The sequence below is a fragment of the Lygodium microphyllum genome, chromosome 30, assembly GCF_053477565.2.
Source record: "Lygodium microphyllum isolate KBCC chromosome 30, Lygodium_microphyllum_v1.1.10, whole genome shotgun sequence".
NCBI classification, from domain to species: domain Eukaryota; kingdom Viridiplantae; phylum Streptophyta; class Polypodiopsida; order Schizaeales; family Lygodiaceae; genus Lygodium; species Lygodium microphyllum.
In genome coordinates this window covers 84,413,881-84,437,147 of record NC_141164.1, presented here as the reverse complement: position 1 = coordinate 84,437,147, position 23,267 = coordinate 84,413,881, and the positions used below count along the sequence as shown (strand labels likewise).

The 23,267-nt window shown below is 37.9% G+C and overlaps 1 pseudogene; it reads left to right on the top strand.

Annotated features, from left to right (window-relative positions):
* Positions 1–767: 767 nt before the first annotated feature.
* LOC148010061 (purine permease 3 pseudogene) lies at positions 768–2,416 on the top strand (annotated as a pseudogene).
* The last annotated feature ends 20,851 nt before the right edge of the window (positions 2,417–23,267 follow it).

Sequence of the window (23,267 nt, the reverse complement as noted above, 5' to 3'; positions counted from 1 at the left end):
GTAGTCAATGCTCCATCCACTATCAACCATAATAGGTTTTTTCTTATTTTTATCTTTTGTCTGGACACTACAAAGTCTAAGTGATGTGTCATTTCGTCTACTCCTATCTCTATAAGAAAAGTAGAATACAATGTGATGAAGAAAAGTCATTTGACAGCTTTATTAATAATAAGAAGTAAACTTTCAAGAAGCCACATGCTTAGCTATTTCAACTCACTACTCACATTCACCTCCAAAATTATAAAGTCTTTTGATATCATTTAACAAAGCAATAGTTACATATTGAAAAACACATAGGAGAAAGGTGACTTTGTGTAGAGAGAGTGCATCACGAATAATGTTTTGACAAGACGATGATGAGCGTTGAGCGTGTATGCACCCAACAAAACCTAGACCATAGTATCTAGCTACTCTAGTATTTTCTAAGAAAATGGGGAGTGGCAGGGCACTTCGTATTAATGAAACTGTAGCTCTCACGTATTTTGACATTGTTGTCAGCCGGCCGACTCCCACATAGTAGAATGAGGGTCATGTGCGCAATATTGAGCTTATAAATAGGTTCGGCTTGTTGCCTGAGACGGTCGGGACTCGATCCGCCGAGGAAACTTGAAAGCTTTTCTCGCTTCCAGTCCTAAAGTCCCACTCCCTCTACGGTCTACCCCTTTACGACCGATGGGCACTCTTTCTTTGGAGGTCGAGTCCGTAAGCCAGAAAGTCAGCAGTCCACGTCTCCTCTCAAGCGGCCGGATGAGCAAGTCGTGGTGATGGGGGAGTCTCTGCTAGAGCAACGTGGTAAGAGACCAGACGGGCACTGTATACCGTGATCAGCTCTCTTATTATTCATGATATGCTTGTCCGTCGTTAATTTTATGTTGTGCGCTTCTATTAATAAGACTGTTGCTTGCACTGACAGAAATATAAGCTATCGCCCAGTGGGCCGCCACAGCTGAAAAAGAAAATATAACTCAGGGTACTAGATGCCGTTAGAATATTCTTGTGCGCCGTAATGCTGTCGGTTCATGTTAATGTGATTTGGTCGGAGCGGCTGTTTGAGCGTTGCCACTGTGTTATCTTCTTTGATTAATATCTGTCAAGAAGATTGATTATTGCCACTTGGCACTGCGGCTTCTTTCTCGTATTTGACAACTGGTGGTATCAAACTGCAGAAGACAATTGCGAAAGAGGGATGAGCGGCAGGGATCCGCCAGAGGACCCACGGTCGACGAGCTGGAGATGCAGGACAGTACTGTTCGCGAAAGGGATAGGCTTCTGGGTGCTGATGACAGTGAGCAGCATAGCGCTAGTGCTGGGCCTGTCCTCGGGCACGCTGCTGGGGCGGCTCTACTTCGCGCACGGGGGCACACGGAGGTGGCTTTACACCTGGATAGAGAGCACGGGCTGGCCGGTAATAGCCTTGGTCCTGCTGGTGTGCTACAAGTGGCAGGGGTTAAGGCCGCCGCTGACGCCGCTGGCGATGATCTATGCGGCCCTGGGCTGCATGACTGCCTTCGACAACTTGCTGTACTCCTGGGGCCTGTCATACCTGTCCGTCAGCACCAACTCGATCGTGTCGTCGAGTCAGCTGGCGTTCAACGCGCTGTTCACGGTGGCACTGGTGCGACAGCGCGTGACGGCGTCCGTGGTAAACTGCGTCGTGTGCATCACGGCCGGGACGGTGCTCATGGGGGTGAGCGCGGGGCCGACGGACCGGCCACCGGGCGTGACGGAAGTGCAGTACGCGGTCGGGTTCGTGACGACCATTGCGGCGTCGGCCCTGTTTGCGTTGCTGCTGCCGCTGATCGAGCTGCTGTACGTGAAAGGCGTAGTAGGAGGTCGGCAGGCACAGCGCAGCTTCGTGGTGGTGATGGAGGTCCAGGTACGTATTATTTGTTGTTGACGCTTTAAGTAGGTTAGCATATAAGCTACCTCGCAAGTGAGTGAAGACGCTTTAACTTAAGTCGACTGAGAGAGAACGAGATTGCATGTTCTGCTGCAGGTGGCCATCTCCATCGTGGCCTCCGTGGTGTCGCTGATCGGGATGTGGGCCGCAGGAGATCTCAAAGCCATCCATCGCGAGGCGATACACGCCTTCAACCTGGGGCCGACGAAGTACGCCATGACGCTGCTGTGGTCCGCTGTGGCCTGGCAGCTCTACTTCGTGGGCGGCGTGGGGGTGATATTTGCGGCGTCGTCCCTCATGTCCTGCGTGCTCATGACGGCTATGATCCCGGCCCTCCCCCTCCTCGCCCTCGTCTTCTTCGGCGACCACTTCGACGCCCTCAAGGGCATCGCCCTTGCCCTCTCCTTCTGGGGCTTCTGCTCCTACATCTACGGCGGCTACCTCGAGCAGCGTGGCAGCACATCGTCAAAACCAGTGCCATCAGCAGCTGCAGCCAGAATAAGGATCGATATGTAAATGATCTGTTCTGTCCTCGCCGGTGCCGCAGCCTTAAATGTCAGCAGTACTTTGAGGACTTAAATCATGTTTTAACTTTCCACGCACGTTCTGAATCTCACCACTCAACGATTTGTATGGCCCTTTGTACAGACATGCTAGTAACGAGTGTTCACGAAAAACCGAGGTTTAATGTAAAATGAATTGTACATTTTAACAAATTACCTTTAAAAATTTAAGTAAAAGGTTTAGTGAATTTTATAAAAAATAGGATACAAATTACTGGCACTTAAAATAATATTTGGCGGGCTTCCAGGCAGGCATTAGACCTTGGCGACATACTTTGTCTAGGGTGGTAATCGAGGCGGGCACAGGCGGGGCATCAAGCGGCGCTTTCATCAGAGCGGCGGGCGCTTCCTCCTCCTCCTTCAGGGCGGGCGCCAGCAGGTGGTGCTTTTTCCTCCTCCAATGACACCAAGCAGCACTGCCTCCTCTTGGAAAGTAAATCTCATTTCTCAATTATTTTCTCATCCTATTTGCATGTAAATTTGTGTCTCCCTTGACAAGGTTGGCCAAGCCCACCCCGTTTAAGCTTAATTGTTCTTCTATGCAATATAAGAGCTTGAAATGGAATCTAAAGTCAACCTGGAGGTCGACACCTTCAATAATTGAGAACATTACATCTTTGGAGTAACACACTTTCTAAGAAGATTGGGAGGGATGCATCTACTTGTAGGAGAAAGACTTTGTAATGTGATTGCTAGGTATACAAATGTGTGTTTAACTGGGACGGAGGGTGGTGGACCAGGAAAATAAATAAAAGAAGGGAAAAGCTTGATGAGAATGTTGCTAGTTATCCATTAATCTAAGTGGAAGAAGGTTTACATATTTTACACCCCTTTTGCAATGGTCTCCAATGATCTTATGAGGAGGCCTTAATATTGATGGGGTTAACTTTTGAAATAAAAATAAAAGCAATTTTAATTTCATCCATCTCTAGTACTGAATATACTAACGTCGCCCTAGGGAGTTAATAATTATTGTTACATTTGAAATCTTAGGTATGATTCACAAATAATGTAGAGACAAGTGATAGAAGATGTATATTTGTCTACTTCCATGTGTTTGTGAAAAAAGGTTTGTATAGTAACTTACACCCCTTTTACAATGGTCTCCAATGATCTTATGAGGAGGCCTTAATACGCATGGGTAAACTATTGAAATAAAAATAATAGCAATCTTAATTTTCTTTTATTTAATTGCAAAAAATGAAAGATAATCAGTAGAAAAACAATCAAATGCAAACATCACTCTTAACTATACCAGGCTTTACATCAATGAAAGTAGAGAACTCTAAGTACTCAAATGTTGAAAGCAATGGTAGTACCTCGGAGGTAGATGCATGTATTGCAGAAAATGTGGGTGAGGAAGAGGCAATTCGTATTAAAAAGCCAAGATGTACATGGAATGAATCTTGGGTAGTTCTCTTTGAGTGAGCATGTTTTGATAAATCACTAGGAAGAGTGTTTTGTAACATATGCAAAAATCATAAGAAGTGTAAAAGTGAGTATGGCACTACTGGGTCCATTAATATTCAACTTAGTGCGATAAAGCAACATGCAGACTCCAAGGCATATAAGTTTACAGCTTATGTGCAAGGACACAATCAAAAGGCATTTGAAAATGGGTTACAAATACAGCAAGATAATGCAGGTGATAGTGTGCTATGTTTGTTCAAAGTAGCTTATTTCATTGCAAAAGCATAATATGTCTTTTTTGAAATTTGGTCCACAATTGGAACTATTGCGTTGTTGTGGTGCTGAAAATGTTCCAGAATACATGTGTAACAATGACAAGGGTGCAACCATGTTTGTGTCTTTTATTGCTGATTCCATGAAAAATGACCTTATGGACAAGGTAAAGCAATCTTCTTTCTTTGGGCTATATGTAGATGAGTCTACGGATGTCGCAACTACTTCGCATATTATTATGTATGTCAGCTACATGTGGAGACATGAGCCACATGTTTCTTTTCTTGGTTTGCTAGAAGTATAGGACAAGTCACCAAAAGGATTATAGGCGTTGCTTTCAGAATTTTTTGTAAAACATGGAGTTGATGTGCCAAAGATGGTTAGTTTTGGATCAGATGGTGTATCAGTAATGGTGGGAAAAGAAAATGGCCTTGCTACTATGTTGAAAAAAGGTAGTCCATTTCTTACTGCAATCTATTGTGTTGCACATCGAGTGCATCTATGTGTAGGTGATGCAATGAGGGGAAGTGATTATGCACGCAAAGTAGATATGATTCTTAATGAAATTGTACCTTCATAAAATCAAGTCCTTCACATTTAAAAATATTAGAACAATTAGAGCAAGAGTTTGATTGTTCTACACTTCATGTAAAGAACATTCATAAGATCAAATGGCTAAGCCAGCACAAAGTTCTTCAAACCATTTGCGAAGTTATTGAGTCACTTTTGGAATTTCTGCGCGTTCAAAATCCATCTCTTTAAGAGCTGGTGTCATGCTTTGAGTTTGTCTACAGTGTACATTTTCTTGTTGATTTGTTGGAACATGTATCACATTTGAGCTATATATTTCAGAGTGATTTTGTGGATGTCACAACAGTTCCTAGTATTATTAATGTTGCTATTGGGGCCATTGAGTTAGAGTTTATTGTTGACCCATATGTGGATGTTAATGCTTGGAATCATGATAGCAAAGGATATCCTATTATTCCTAATTATGGCTCTAAGACCGGTCACTTGGCATCTTTGAGGTCATCTACAAAAGGTGATTGTTTTTGTGGTGTGAAGCTACAAAGATATGTGATAGGGACTGATTTGCATATTGCTCTTACTTTTCAAAAAGAGTATTGCTCTCAATTGTTGACTGCTTTGAGAGAGAGATTTGAAGACAACTCCATATTGAAGAACTTAAACATATTATGTCCCTCTTCCTTCCTCGTTGGACAACTTTTTAAGATGTATGGGATTGAAGAAGTGAATGCCTTGATTAACTTTTATGTATCTCCTAAAACAATTGATAGTCATGTATATGAAGGTGTGATTGATGGTATGAGCTTGAGGAGGGAATTTCAGATTTTCAAAGTTCAAGGTTCCTTGGATTGGAAAAACCTAGCTTTAAAAGATACTTGGACTCGAATTAGCTTCAATCCAGTGCTATGCGAGAAGTATCAAAACTTATTAAAGCTTAATCAAATTGCATTATTGTAGTGTTCAAGCACTGCCATTTGTGAAAGAGGCTTTTCCATTCAAAACCTAATAAAGACATGCAATAGAAATCAGCTTGATATAGCACATATGGAAGCTTTAATGATGATTTCTATTGAGGGTGGTACTCTACCAGAAATGGACTTTACCAAAGCAATTGAAGCATGGAAAATTTGCAAAACATCAAGGCATATCTATGGTGCTCCTCAACCTTAATTTGTAAGGTTTTTAATGCTCTATATTTTGTTATATTTAAATTCATGTTATTTTAAAGTATACTTATGTAACTTTTACTTATGTTTGAGCTTTAAAATTATGTGTTTTGCAGGTGTGGACTTGCTCACTGATTGGCTTCTTCGTCTCCTACTTAAGGAGTTGAGTCTTGCCATTCTCTTTATACACTTTTGAGATATTTAAAAAGGTGTTTTGAAGCTCACGTAGCCTCTCTTTTTTATGTGCAGATGATGCTTTTTTGCTTGAAGATGACTCCTAACATGGAATTTTGGGACATTTGCATATCTTACTTTGTATAAGAAAATTTGTATGGGGACTATGTGACTCATCCAATGTCGAAAGACAATAGTTAAGCTTCTAGGATGCACTTGATATAGCTTCAAGATAGTAGCTTCTTTTTGTAGTATGAATAAAGCTACCTTGTGTGATTCATTCACTCACTCTCTATTATCTTGGATCCCTGTTTGTCATTCAGGATGCCAACTATAATACAAAATCACTTCATTTTGTGATAAGCTCTATATTGCAAATTAAATTTTTTAGAATGTAAGATTATTTGGTACAAGGTTATTGATAGTTAGATTTTGAATTTGAATGTAAAATATCTTAAACGTTTAAGTAATAAATTTTTGAATTATAAATATTGACAAAAACCTACATTTACACATGTCTAAAGGTTTTTGTATTTCCTATTAAAAAAAAATTTCGTGAACACTGCTAGTAACTTCCACATTCATGAGTACCCTACCGTGTACATGGGACAAATGATATCAGACATATAAAGCACAAATGATATCAGACATATGACAATAAATATTGAATCGTCAAAGGTGAACACTGCCTCAAGAAGACAGCACCACACATTGTGTGGTGCTATGTGATGCAGACATAATTTGGCCATGTGATAGAGACTCACGAGTCACTGGGAGAGAGCAACCAACAAAAATCCACTTCTTGACGCAACCTTAATGGCCATCCTCAAAAGTATCCACAAGCTGCATCAACACATTATTACCGACTATCCTCAGAATTGATGATCGTTGAAGATTTGAACAATTGAAAACATATTTCAAATTTGTTGTAAATAGTGGATAAGCACTTCAACACATTTGATTTAAATAGTTGAACCCATTGTTAAAGTTTTATTAGAGTAAGATTGGACTATTATACCAAACATACTTGTTACTTGAGTATTTCTTTGGTGGAAAAATTTTGAGTTGGAGGAATGAGGTTCATTCAACCATTTAGTTTGTGTCTCATCATTGTTGGACTACTTTATAAAATAACTACTCTATGCTTCGCAAACTAACTCTTTTCCATGCAAATGCCCTTCATATAGCATAAGGTCCACTACAAACACACTTACAAACCTTTTGGGTAATATTTCATCTTCAGAGGTACATTTGAAATATTTCCAAAGACTCCCTAAACAACTACCTTTTTTTCATATTCTAATTCAAAATCACACATTGTTTAGTCAATCTTTTGAAAACTTGATATAAAAATGAGTAAACTTTTTGAATAGTATCATATTTGGCACCTTGTAAGGCACCTATATTTTGAAAGAAAATTTAAAAGGGGACCATAAGAGAAGCATACAATTTTTATCCATCACAAAAAACTTACTATTCATCAAGACTCCACATACACATGCTAGCAAGATTTTAAAACATTTACCAAATTTATACTAATTGAAAAAATAATAGATATTTCAACAACAAGAGATTTAAAAAACTTGATTAATTTTATTTTTGTAAGGCATTCACTCTTCTTTATCTTCCTCTTGTATTACACCATCAGTATCATTAGCTTCTGTCCATGCACCTTTTGAGCTAAATTATGCATCCTCTTCTCTACTATCAACAATAGCATTGCCTTTATCTAAATGCAGACTTTGTTTTTCCAAATTTTTGGCTCTACTTCTAGTACATCCTGTTTTTCTAGGCTCATTATCATGTTGACATCATCATCATCTTTCTACAAACAAAGAACTTTCTCTTTGTAAATTGCAACAGTTGACTTCTTGGAATGTCCAGTTGTTGTAAGGAAAAGATCATATAGTAATTTATCCACCTTATCAAGTTTTAATATGCTTGTGCATTGGCTTGACTTTTGTTGCTTTTTTTTGTTGTAGGATTTTTGGTAGTGTTCATGTCTAGTGTGTATTTACCGGCAAGTGCATCCTTATACTTTGTTTGAAACTAGTGTACTTCTATGGAGCATATCTTACCTAAAGTATCATCCTTCTTAACTTCCAAAACTTTTCCTATCCAAAATGGATGACCCATCTCATTATCCTCAACCAATGGTGATCCCACCTTAATATCATTAATATCACCCTGCCATATTTCTTGTAGCTTCTCAGTTGTTGTTCTAGATATTCTATTACCAATATACATTTCTTGCTCCTTAGGATGTAAGGACTTTTGGATCTCCTCTGACATTTGTACATTGCTCCTTGCAAGAGGATTTATAGTACTCAAACTTTTAGGCCATGCAAAAGGTTTTGTTCGATGCCAATCATCATTTTGTATTTTTGTAAGTATTTTCTCTTGGTCTTGGAAAAAATAATCCCACGAGGTCCCATCCAATGTGCTTGCATACTTTGTTGCTTTCTTAATTAATTGCCTTTGTTCTTGTATACATTTGGCATAGTCAATCTCTTGTCCCTTCTTACATGCCTTCTTGCCCTCTTTGATGGAATCCAAGGGTTTTTGTTTTACTACAAGCATTATAGTATCTGGGATATATCTCCAAGAATTTAAGTCCCCTTGAAGGCAATCACTCGTTATTGAAAGAGATTGGCTTTCTATATAGATGTAATCACTCGTTATTGAAAGAGATTGGCTTTTTATATAGATGTAATCTACTACCTTTCTTTTTCCTCTTTATTAGAAATGCATGTTGAAAGCTAAGGTTATTTAACTTGTGCAAAGATTTTACCTTTTTTTCCTTTGATCCATGTGCAAAAAGTTTGACAACTGGTTTTGATGTATGAGCATCCTATATGACATATCATTTCAAACAAGCTAAAAGCAATGTGTCGAGATACTCACTTAGAAGATGTGCTGAACATTTAATCAGTATGATCATGTGTATTAATCACCTGGGGAGGTCACTCATAAATATATGTATGTATCACGTGGATTCAACATAAGGGATTTTAAAAAAATAAAATACACATTTTTTACATACAGAAGGGTCCCGTGTAAAGGGGCTACTTATAGATTGAATAGAAAAGGGTTATGTTTTATTAATAAAAAATTCATAGATAAGGATATTTATAAATTGGCCTTGAACGCACGTGATATAGAGGGTATACATATAGCGAATTACCCATTATTAATCACCATCAAAAAATTCACTTTGACCTTTTGAAATATCCACATGTGTACAAGCATGTTGAGGTAGCGTAGAACTATTTGATTTTTATTCTCTCTTATGTTATCCAAAACTGCAAATAAAGTATAAGTGCTAAAGCACCCTTCCAACCAAATAGTAAAATGCTCAAAATTGTGATCATAATATTAGGATCATTATGAACATTTGGATAAGTAAAGAATACTCTAGAATGAACTCTTCCATGGTACACAAGGCATCCCATTAAGTGCATTTCAACTAGAGTTTCTTTACTCACATCCTTTAGAAGATGAAGAAAGGAGGTAAGTGTGACTCTTTCTAGTCTATACCATCAATGTAGGTCCAATATATCTTTCTAGTATAGAAAAATACTTAGGCTTATGTTGCATGGCCTTTTTTCTCTCTATTGATTGCTCTTCCCAATGAATTTGTAGTGCTTCCTTTGCCATCAGAAGCTCCTCATCATCTCTTGCATTTTTTCATTGAGCTTTTAAATTTCTATAGATGCTATATACTCTGAGATATTCTCCCATTCTAGCTTTCCTTGGGATTCATCTCATGTAAGTTACTCATGAATATATGTGTGCATCACGTAGGTTCAAAATAAGGTATTTTTAAAATACCATTTTTATACATTTTTTGCATACATAAGGGTGTAATATAAAGGGGTTATTTACAGATTGAATAGAAAAGGGTTATATTTTATTTAGGAAAAATTCATAGATAAGGGTATTTATAAATAGGCCTTGAATTCACATGATTTAGAGGATACACATATAGTAACTTGCCCAAGGGATTGATACATTGCTAAAGAATGACTTTCACAATCTAGTGAAGTGTGGATAGCTCACAAACTTGTCTACATTTTGAAGCATAACTTGCTTGTAGATGTAATATAGTTCAGTCTCCTAGTAAAATTATATGCAAGATGCAACCTCCTTGATGTTGATCTAACTTCACAATGTGCCTTAAAGAACATTTCCATCCAAGAAAGTGCAACCTTGCCTAGAGGACCAATGGTAACATTTGGCTCAATCATACTTAGACATTCAACATTTGACTCTTTTAAGATGAGACTGAAGCATATTTAAAATATTGTCCTTCAAATCATTGTGCTAAAAAAATAATACTCAAACTTTCCACATACCCATAGTATCAATATTGAAGAAGAAAAGCATCCTATTGATTTTACATCAAAGAAAAATAACAATGTGAAAGTGCCTTTAGTTTTTGATAACCATATGTAGCAAGAGAACTCTTTTAGCAACAATCACATTGTAATGCATATTTGATTTTTGTATCACTTACAAGTAACCTAGCATGCTCCATACCATAACTTCTTCTATTCTTTTGGATAATTGTTTTACCACCACATCATTATTGCATGCATGAAATATATTTAGATGATTTGTGATGCTGATAGTATGAGTGATCTACATCTATTGATGATTGCACCTCTACATCATTAAGAGAACCTTTAATATCCTCTAAAGTATTGGGATCAAATGAATCAAAGGACGACAGATCCTGTTTCTTGACAATATTCACATCATTTTTCCTTGTAATCTAGGTTGGACTACATGCACTTGATAAGATCTGCATGTCAAAGGATTCAAAAGATTCCAAAAAGAACGACTTGATGCAATGAGTCATGATAAAACTAGATCAACTTGATGCAATGCATCAAGTTATAGTGAATATATTAAACATGTTTGGTCACCCAAGAAAGAAATTTTCCTAAGAATATAGAGAACTTGATGTACTACATCAATGTTCTGAGAAACTTCTAACTTCTTAAAGGCAACTTGCTGGATTATGTTGAGATTTTTTTCAATATCTCCTTTGATTTGATACAATGCATTGAGTTTGAGTAGAGATATATTATAATGTCTAGTTTCAATTGATTTAGTGTAACAAGATTCTTACAAAGTATGTTAATTCAACAAGGTTTCTTAAATATTTATTTAGTAAAAAAAATTTGAGTTGGAGGAATGAGGTTAATTCAACCATTTAGTTAGTGGCTCATCTTTGCAAGCCTACTTTATAAAATAACTAGTATACACTTTGCAAACTAACTCTTTCCCATCAAAATCTCCACCTCAAAAGTGAATAGGTTTTCAAATTTTGTATAAGCATTGGGAGTATATGAGTGATGACTACATGTGAATTATTGTCAAAATGCATTAGTGCACACAATTCTACATATTAATTTTGTGTTTTCAATCATAGGTCATATGCATGTACAAGAAGATCCTAATGAAGATTGAAAAAGAATATCAATTGAGATATTTTAACTACCAATGCTATAACATGGAGAATGCCAATCAAGTGACAATCTGATGCATCCATGTTATGGACAACATGCATAGATAGCTTGGGCATTATAGAGATGCTTTATGGCTTGTGGATTTTCTAAAATGACTTGGTGACTATGAACAATATATATAAGTAGCTTGGGGATATGTAATACATAAGGTTTTGTAAGGATTCATACAAAGATTTTTGTCCACAAATAGCTTGATTGACACCTTCTTGGACTGTAAAAAAATCTAATGGGCACATCTATTGTAATGTTACATATTGCATCAATAGATCCACGTATAATTTTGCATATACTTTACAAAAGATGAAACACAATTTTTTGTGGATATTATAATGTGATTTATCCAAAACTTTATTAGTAGTTTTGACATAATTAAATATGCATTGCATCTACAATTTTTATGTTCTTTTTTACAGTGTCATTAATATGTCTCTCATAGGGTAAATAAACCAAAAGCTACTAGTTTTACAAAACAATTTCACAACTAGCAACCTTTGGGTTTTCCTCTTTCCACTCCCCTCCCCCTTTATTGTGCTATTATTGGACATTACTTTTACAAATCAAATCCACACATTATGAAAGATCACTACACACAATCGCATAGCTTGAATTAACAAGATGTTGAATGGTAATATACAACAACAATTATAGAGGAAATGAATTGAGCCAAATATTTAAAATGGTAAGTTTTTGAATTGTATAATTCATGAAAATATGAAAATTTTGAAGCCATATTATACTTTTCTTATCAAAAGGTTTCCACAAAGCATGTGGAAATAGCATTATAAAATGCATGGCAACTTGCCATATTTACTATAGCAAAATTGGAGTAGCGCTGGGAGCACACTTTTATGGGGACATTTAAAAAACCATGGAACATCCCATTTAAAATTGGAGTATTACTTGGCTCCTAAAATTTCAATCAAATGCATATATAGCAAATCATGACAGGCTACAAGCGTGTTTATACTCAAGTAAAAGGGATCATAGAACATATGTGGAAATGCCAATTCATTCTTATACTCAAAAACCTTTTTAATAAGACTTTTCTTCTTTTTGAATCAATTTGAATCCTTGTTTTCTTAAAAAACACATTGAGAGACAGCTTGAGGAAGCATTATGTCACAGACATGATAGAAGATGAGACCATGAAATCCCATGTGAGAGATATCATACTTAAGATCTTTAATAGAGAAATAACATTTGATTCCTCACCCCCTATAATTCTTCTTAACACACATGAAGGTGAGTTCATTTTATTATTATTTCCCTTCCTCTCTTCAGATTTTCATTCTATTCTTATTTTCCTTCTTCTTATTTCTCTTGTTTGCCAAAGGAGATAGGCTTTATATTTGTGAAGGAAGGCAAGGCAAGATCATTAGGTTTCAAACAAGGTAAGTGCTATTAGAGGGGTTTTAGTCGGAAGGTCATATCCACCAAGGATAAGAGAGAGAATGAAGTAGAGAATAGGAGATAGAAGAGAAGAAAAAGAATAGATAAGAGGTACACAAGATTAAAAAAAAGCTCAATGAATCAAAGCATTATGTATTGATAGAACCTAGGAAGATAAACAAAATCCTTGTCTATGACTACTTGCAAGCAATCTCCAAGCATTAGATCTCTTAGAGCTCCATGGTAGACCAAAAACGTACACCAAACATGAGCTTCCTCTCTACTACTCTCTAAGACCACAAATCTGATGGTTCCGTTGGCTCTGAAAGGGGGGTAAAGCTATAGAACACCTGCTCAGAATTCTCCCAGATTGCTCCTTCTTCGAAGACCCGAAATAGAAAAATTGGTGATAAGCCTCTTTTTTAATGAAAATTTGGATTCTTTTTTACATTTCATGATGCAAATCATGTTCATATGTGATGAGAATTTGGTTGAAGCTTGGTTGTGATATTTTTAAGGGGAATGAACTACAAATTGTAGAACTCATATGCATAATTGTGAGTTATTGATTATTTAAAACTCAAAATACGTATTTTAAATGAAAGAATGATATTTTTATTGGTTTCGAGTAATCAAATCAAGTTCATATGGGATGATATTAAATGTGATTATGGATTAGAGTTTGAATTAATTTCTTGAGTTTGGGAAATAAAATAATACATCATTTTATATAAAAATAAGAAAAAACCAAAAAATAGGTTTTGAGACAAAGAAAATATATTTTAAAAATTTAATATAATTTTTTTTGAAAAATTAGGATTGTGTTTGTGCAAGTATAATGGAGGTGAAGCATAAGAATTCACCTTGATTTACCTCCATTTGCATGTTTTAATGTATATTTATTACTTTTATTATAAAGAAACATACGTAGAAACACCTCTTAACCTACCCATTGCAAGCTAAAAACTAAATGGTAGGGAGAAAGGGGGTTTTAAGTATTGAGAGGTACAGTGGCATAGAGTAGTCCGATTATGCCTTCTCATCCCAACAAAGTCATTAGTGAAGGAAAATCATGGAAAGAATGTTCGAGCATATTTACAATGTTGATTTCATTTAAGTGATCTATTTCTGCACTCAAAATCTATTACTTTGCATTGCATTGTATCGACATGGTGTAAAGAGAACTATCTCTTGGATGCATAGCACTTAGTTTCAAATTATTGACCAACAATGAATGTGAGGCTCCCTATGGTCTAGGTTTCATTTCCTTGGGTCTGATTTGGTGAGAAATATACTCTCTCCTAAGATGAATATTATGAAGAGTAGACTTTGTGTGTATGTGTTATATGTTGAGATGGTGCATCTGAGGCCAATCCTTTAGATGTAGGAGAGTCGTAGAGGGGCCACATCGATAAGCTAGGGGATGCTCTTTCTGGTTTTGTTAGAAGGTGCTTGCCACCTATACATTTTGAAACTCTCTATGCTTGGAGTGGAAAAGGGTATAATGTTGGACTAAAAATTAGAGATTCTATCTACAAATACATTCTTTTAATAAATCTATTCATAGTGTCTATGTTAGCTATATATAGTCTGTCTATATATAGCACCCAGGTCCTCTCTCAAAGGCTGGCTGGAGCACCGGTCTTGGTGAGGCTGGACGAATCCCGCATCCATGGCATTAGAATGTCGGAGCGACTGCTGTTGTGACGGTCAACTTCTTCCACCGCAGTGCTGGCATGTGCATCCCTTCTCCGCCAGGGCCTCTGAGCATGCCTCCCTTTATCTCCATCTCTCCTTGAGCCTTTGTGTCCGTGTCCCTTTCTCTCTCGGCCACAAGCAGAGAGTCTCTCTATGGAAGAGTCTGAAGGTAAAAATCTGGAGAGAGAGCGAGTAGGCACATGCAACCAATCTATGCTTCTGCTTCCACTGCCGGGAGGTGAGAGCGAGACATGCTCGTCGCCAGCATCTGCACCTCTGCTATTGAGATTGTGCTATCCAGCCTGCTCGCAACTCTGACTCCCAAGAGGGATGTTCAAGTCCACGCCGATTCCGAGCCACCACGATTACCATCTACATCATTGAAGCTACTTCCTACTTCCTCATACTGATCATCCTCTCTAACACCTTCATACTGTCCAGCACCTGACCAATTCCGGCCTGTAGGTCTGGCCTCCTCAACAGTTTATACGCTCCTGGCCGTGAGGCTATGGGGTTATTTGGCTTAGTATAGGAGGCTTAACTAAAGCTCTAGAGCTAGCATCGGATCCATTTTTTGTCCAAATAGGTGGTGCTAATTTGTTGGGAGGGAGCTACTAATAAGTGGCGGTTCCTAAATCTTAGTTAATTGGGGACTAGTTAGCCCGTTTATGCCAAAGAGCATTGAGATAGACCCATTATTTTTCAATAAATACTATGAATCAGAGATTCAAAAAGAAGAAAGAGCCGCAGGGACTAGACGACAGGTTGAAATCCTTAGGAGGTATTCCCCTCAATGTAGTAGCTCGATACCCCTACGAGCGAGAGGTCTTAGTACCCTAGTACCACAAACAGTCCATTAGGAGGAGGAAGCTCTAGTGCTCCTTTTCTCCTAGTAAAGCAACCTAGTTCAAGCGGGGTTACAATTGCACTCTTACAAACTCCTTTAGCAAATCCAGTTGTCCTTATGATACAACTTATTGAAATTCCTACAGGGATGTCATATTTGTCAGCTTTATGCTTTCCTCTACCTATCTTTAATTTGGGGGGGGGGGGATAGAGAGCTTCATACTAGTGTGTTTCAAAAACTCATGTTTAATTGTCAAATTTAGGACGAGGGACATCTAATGATGTTCTTTAATATGACCCTAAATTGAGGGTTGCAATGTGGTGTCACGACTTATAAGCCGGTACCATAACCGAAATCAATTTATTATTTTCAACCTTTCGAAATGAAATTTTCCTGAGCACTCGCGCAAAACTGTATCCCATCCTAAACTCTGACCCGGGGGTCCTAGACTACCAGCTGGTAGTGTATCTCCTCCTGGAATCGTGGAGGGCTCTAAATTAGGGCCTTATGAAGGCCCTGCCACACACAAAGTAGGTTGTAGAGAAAGGAGGCTGGGGCGCATGATCTAGGCCATCATAGAGATCCATCTCAAGGATGGCATCCAATCACCACCAAGCCTCGGTCTGCACTTCTAAAAAACCCTCTTGTAGTAGGACCTTCAAAGTCTGCCCTCCTGGTGTGACATGTCAAGAGCCCCATGAAAATGCCTAAGCAAATGCTAAGAACATGAAAGAGATCTTCCACAAATTGCAAGCCTCTATTCCTATCCCATCTATTGTCTAACTACAATACTTCTTGTATGGATTCAACTTCAATATCCACATGTAGTTGAGTAGTGTTTCTCTAGCGAATATAGATACTGCTATAACACGAGCAAGGGAAGTAGTGTCTTGCTTTACAAGTTGTCTACACATTGAGGAAAAATCTAAATTTGAGCTTTATTCCTAGAAGTAATTTGGGATTGGTTAGTGGAGATCAAGATGTGATTAGTATCCCTCTAACCAACACGAATACTAGAGGAAGCATGATGCATAATGTGCCTTTGTTGCCGGCTTTTCTAAATGTCATTAAGCCAATAGCTAGCCAAAGAGCTTCTTTTGCAAATCGAGGGTTAGTACAAATAGCAACCCCTTTGCAAGTTGTGCGACCTAGTGGGGGGTAGCTCTTGAAGCCATTGGTTATGAGTCCTGTACATCAAACATTATAGAGGAAGTAAAAGATATGATGAAACATTATATGAATATGATCATTGAGCAATACCACCAGATTGTCGTAAATGTTAATTTCCTAAAGCATCAACAAATTTTGATGGGTACTAAAAAGCCCGATGATTTGGGTTTATCATGATTTAGTTGTAAGTCATGTGGTGGGCATTATTTTCCTTGTAATTGTCCTAATGTTAGATGTGATGTATGTGCGAAGTCTAGTCACTTAGCTACTACCTATTGGAGTAGGGTTAGTTCTCTCTAGCAAGGTAGTCGGTAACCTACGCATGAGCATCATCGTGTGAATTGTGAGAATATTAAAGGAGAGGGCCCTAAGAAAATTTTGCAAATGAGTGATTCTTTTGGGTACTATGTGGTGGCTTTTGGTCTATGTAATGCTCTTGGATCTTGGCAAAAAACGACTAATAAGACATTTGTCAATATATCCCTTGAGGAGCTTAAGGTTTTCATAGATGATCTGGGGGCAAGCACTCACCCTAAAAAGGTGGCTTTATTGTGGTCATTAGTGTTAGTGTCCATAGTATGGATGGTACAAAAGTCTCAAAATAGCACTGATCATCACTACTCAGTGTCAGCATGGTCTCACTAGTTGCCATGCCTTGTGACAATTTGGGGGGGTTGGAGAGGGCCCAAAGGTCACCACCCCTTCCCCCTTAAAGTCACTTGACACTCCTATGGTCTTTTGATCCTCTTTTGCCTAGGCACCCACAACTCTAGATTCTACTATCCAAATTATGATCTCAAGATTCTTGCATGACCATCTCAAAGTTCCACATGGGTTAGAACTTGTTTCACTTCATTTTGAAGACTCCTATAAGGTCCATCTTCAGAAGCACTTTTAAATCCCGCCTTCCATGGCAACTTAAAATCATCAAATCTGCATCCTCCACTTTCAACAAGCTTTTATTTTGCCTCAAATTAACAAAATTTGACACATTTTTTGGCCTTTTCTTGGGTTGAAAATCCCACTCTCACACATTGACTAAAACAATAAAGAAAGAGAGAGAGAGAGAGATAGAGACAGAGAGAGATAGAGAGAGAATAAATATGAAAGATAATAAAGAAAGATAGAAAGAGAGAGATAAAGGGAGAAAGGGAGGGAGAGAGGAGAATGAGTGAGAAAACAACAAGGGGGCGGAGAGAAACAAAGAGAGGGGCAACAAAGAAAGAGAACGAGAGAAAGAAAGAGAAGGGGGAGAGAACATGAAACGAAGAGTGCAAAGAGAGGTGGATAAATTGTGTTAGGTTAGTTAGAAAACAAAAGCTACTCCTCGAGGGAAGTGGGTGTTTAAATTTTCCATGGACTTTTCATACAACAAAGTGGTATTGGTTAGCCAACAGGATTCCATTAAAAATCTGAAATGCTAGATAATGTCAAGTTAGGAAGGATAGAATGTCAACTATCCTAGTGTGTCATCCTAGATCCATATCAATGTTATTTTAGGGGGTCTGAGTTGAGACTATACTGTATTAATAAAGTGGTTGATGCATATCACTCTCCCTCATTTGTCACTCTCTTTAAACTAATGCAATGTTCTACTTAAGTTTGAGAGATAATAGCAAAGTAGTTATCTTAAGCTAATGTTAGATAACCATGGTAGGAGATTATGATCACGATTTAAGCTTGCTTTAGGTCGATCCTCGTAGGGTTGAGGTGGAACTTTCCCTATAAGGTATACTTAAGTAGTTTGAGGTAATGGAGTTTGATTATTATAAGGGGGTTTTGAGTGGAAGTTACATTGATTACCTCTTGATAAATGTGTGCCATTAGGATTTGATGGATAGACATGTTACAAATATAGATATGCACCTATATATGAGTATAGTCTCTAGATTTGAAAGGCCATGCACTCTCTAGAATATGGATGAAGAGGGATCAATTTGTGCACACCTTAGATTGACTTTATGATCTTTCTCCATCATGAAAGGTGTTGGATATGGAATGGCATGTATTGCTTTATCAACGCCGATCATCTTTCCTATATTAGAACCAACCTTAAGTAGATAGATATGTGGATGGAAAATCTAAAAGTTGTTAAATGTTTATTTTGAAGGAATCTAGGTTTAATCCTATTCTTTCAATAGGAGAATGGATAATTCATCTAAATCGTTATATTTGTTACGAAGTAACTAAAGTGATTCAGACTGATAGAGTTAACATTTTAGGCTGCTCTCGCTGGTAAAATTATTGTAAAGAAGTTTATCTTGAGACATTTTTTTGAAAATACAGAAATGTAGAGGTTTTTACCAAACCTCAATTATACCATACTATTAATGTATCTAATTTCCATGGGTAAATCTTTATAATAGGAATCTTATTATGATGTAATGTCTCTTAGCTATAGGAAAAACTTAAATAAAAGATGACTCTTTGCCTTCTACTTATGCAAGCTCAATAGTTCCTAAAAACTTATGTTAAAATGTAAGAAGGTTTATATGGAATCTTAATAATATATATTAAACTAGTTCATTATGTGTTGTAAGAGAATGAGAAACACTTGGAAAAAAAGAATGAGAACAAAAACCTATTGTGTATCACAACGTAGACAAAATGAAAAACGATGATGGTCGTGATGTCCAAGATCGCGAGACATATCTTAATCAGTGTGTCCCATGTCCTTGCTCTCAATGCAACCTGACAATCAAACAAAAGCACCGCTTGTCTATAGAACATGCATGATGCTTTGACGAGTTTCAATCGGAGATCATTGATAAGGAGATCTTAGAATTTGAGCAAACGGTAAAAAAGTGTGTATCAATCATGCCTTACATTTGCAAACTAATTGAATATCATATACAAAAACATTAGGCGTGACCATAAAATTTATTCAAGGAGGTGATGTCTCATCCCAAGGAGAAATGCACCTATTGCGACTAGTTAGAAGAGTTTGTGGGTGTGCGATGGATAGAGTGCTTGAGCCAATCCACCACTTGCAAGGCACAACTTAGTCTATAATGTCAATACTAGAAGAGATGAATAACCTTTTGGACCTTTCTACAATCTTGGAGCCTAAGATGAAGGAAATGATCGATGCATTGATGCCCATGGATGTCAGGGCATCTAATCCACTAAGAGAGAAAGCATCCATACCATTATATATGATGGGTGCTGAGTATCTCGCCTGAAGATGCTGCTTGCACTCCTAAGCATGCATGAAAAATATAGGTGGAGTGATGCGAGTGTGACCGAGTTGTTCAGATACATTCTACATACGCTCTGTTGATTTTTTTTGACACCATTATAAAAAATAATTATATTTTTTCAAGGTGTTTTATGATTTTTTAAAAAGGTTGCTAAAGTATCATATATTACCACTTAGAAATACAATATTTGAGTCTTGTGAGAGGATGTGTGACATGTTTTATGAAAGCTTGGCCTCCTGGACTACAACAATATCCATGCATGTGTCAACGATTGCATACTATTTTTGAGGAGAGTATGGGACTATGGAGACATGTCCAAAGTGTAGTGCTCACAAGTATCGACAAGACTTGAAAGGGCAAACCATCGCTTAGAAAGTTCTTAGATAGCTTTGAGTTATCATGTGTATACATCATATATTTCATATGTTGGGTATGGTGAGCTTGACAATGTGACCTGCATAGAATAGATCCACAGATGGAGTCCAATGAATATCAGTAGAGCCACATTGACTCTACCTTTCTAGGCTTTGCACGAGAGCCAAGGAATCTTCAGCTCAGTCTTGCTATGGATGGCGTGAACCCATTCGGTCTCCACTCAACTTCTTATTGTGTATGGCCTCTAATTTTGTTAACTAAAACATCCTGCCATGGCTTTCTACGAAGAAAAGACACTTGATCATTAGCTTACTTGTTCTTGGGCGCTACAAAGTCAAGAATATGGATGTCTATCTCCGTCCATTAGTTGACGAGCTTAAGATTTTGTGGGAGGAGGAGGTCACTCATGGAAGATATGAGTAACTGCGATAGTCGACGGTCCGCCAATATACGAGTCATTCTCATGTGGACCATGCATGACTTTTTGGGATTCAAGGAGTGCTCAGGTAAGTAGGCTTCCATTCTCATTGGTGATATCTAGAATGGCTCATTCAAGTTTTTGTTGACTAAATAGGGATGCTAAGACAGGTTTGGTTACCTCATGTTATCATTCATATCCATTGTGTGGGCAACAGTTAGACTCTTGAAGGTCACAAGCCATGAAGAAGATGGTATATCAAGGACACGCCGCTTTCCTATTGGAGGGTCATGAACTGAGGGAAGGTTTTCTTAGAAAACCTCCAGTACAAATGAATGCCCAAAGCTGGTACGAGTTGAAAATGGTCCACAAAGGCACATCCATATAGAATGCGATGTTTCTCAGTTTTCTATGGGTTGACCCACTTAGAAATCAACAACTTGTTAGATCCTATGCATATTTTCAAAAATATGGGTAGTATAGAATGGAAACACATCATAGGAAAGAGAGACACTGCAGAGGGGTACGAATGGATTTGAAGGAGGTAGGAAAGATAAAGGTGCCTTGGCCACAATCGAAGCATGGATAGTCGCTCGCAACCACCTCATACTCCTTGAGGTTCTATCCACTAAAGAAGAGCGCATTGTGAAGCAATTTATAAGGTCTATCCGCACCCCAATGCGCATGATGTGTTCCCTCAAATCCACATTTTCTAAAGACAGGGCTATCCGCACCCCAACGCATATGATATGTTCTTCTTGGATCGCTTCATGAAAACCTTGAAAGGCTTTGCTATGTGACAACGGGCTCAGCCAGAAGATAGCATGGATGAAGGTTTTTGCTGGTGTCAGAGACATTAGTACATATTTCATAGTGGCTACCAACGGTGGATTCAGACAACAGTATGCTATGGTCGCTGAAGGACGATGATAGACTGATCGAAGATATGGTGGTTGGAAATGGGATAGAAAAAAAGATGCATGTTGCAATGGAGGAGAAAGTGAAATTTTTTTTAATGTTGCACCATGCATCCATGGAGATGTGGCTCACTAGGTACGAGCAAGCTAGGAAAGAACGAGAAGAAGTGCAATCGGAATTTTGATGCAATACGTGCTATCAACCGATTCGATATCTTGAGGACATGGAGGAGATGTCACGGTTTATGTCAATGCGATGGTTACATAGAGCTTTGATTGCAACTTCTCGTGAAGGGGTGGAGGTCTCTACTGAGGAGTGGGAATTCTCAAGGGGATGTAGTCCAAAGGTGACCACATGTTTTATAAAAGCTCTCATATCTAGATTTTATATGTGACAACTAATCTAACCGTTTGAACATAGAGTACAAAATATAGAGTGCGGCATAGTCACATGGGCAATATTTTCACGTCGAGTACATTGACAAAATGCGCTCCACAATGGATTGTGGTGTCATGGCAAAGTTTGAGCAAGAGAGTCGATGAGGATGGCGAGCCATAGATCCAAACACCACTATATATTGGATGGAGTATTTTGGAAACTTACAAAGTGTTATCTTAGTGGGTTATCATAGCTTCTCCATAATCATATTGGATGTGTAGTGGTTCAAATTTGTATTGGAAGGAGCCGACGCAACCATTTGGAAAGGTCCATTTGGATTTTTTGAAATAGATTCCATGAAAAGATGGACAGATCTGCATGACACGTTTATCTTGCCGGCCCATTCTAAATAGGTGTATGAACTTTTTTTTAAAAAAAATTTCATGATACACTTATGCCACAAATGTTAAATTTCTCTTATACGTGATTTTAAACATGTAATTTTCTATCCAAATCCCTGACAACCTTGATGGTTGTGTGTTGTGCCTTCAGCTCCTTAGAGTGCAAGAGTGTATGATGAAAGCAATGTTCCCATTATAGATGAAAAGAGTATGCATGTGGAGAGGTCGATATTGCAAGGGATGGAGGTTGAAGATGGAGTGTGAAGAGGATGAAGATTTGGGTAATGATGATGGAAAGATAGAAGGCCAAGAATTCTTTGAAAATGAGGTGGACTCGTCTTTTTGTGGTGACCTATCTATCGACCTTCCAATATATGCAGAGTTGTGCTATGAGATTGACATGGGACCATAGGCTACATCATACTTCGTCATTGAGAGGGATATGGATACCTCCTAGATGACATGACACAAGCCGTGATTATGAATGATGAGGGTAGGAGGGTGATGTCTCGCATGAGAGAGTTGTGCCAACAAGTTTTTTGGCACAACATCTTGGACCATAGGAAGAACATACTCGAGGGGAGCAAGGACTACATATTTGCAATATCACTTGTATTGACAATTGTGTTTCTAAAAATTGTATTATGTTTTCTTTATAGCACTCAATTATAAAACCGTGATCCCACTGGCGTGGAGACTTGATATGTAGAGAAACATAATCTCACTACATTGATTGATATATTGTATGCATGCAACCATCGAATACATCAATCATCTTTCTTGTCCATAGTTAGTTTTTTAATTAAAATGCGTTATATATGGTGGACTTATGTATAGTTGTTCATTTTGCACACTCCGTTCAATGCTCCTTTTGTGTCTGGACGAGCTTTCGAGTAGTGATGATCTATAGCTTGTGCTTAGATTC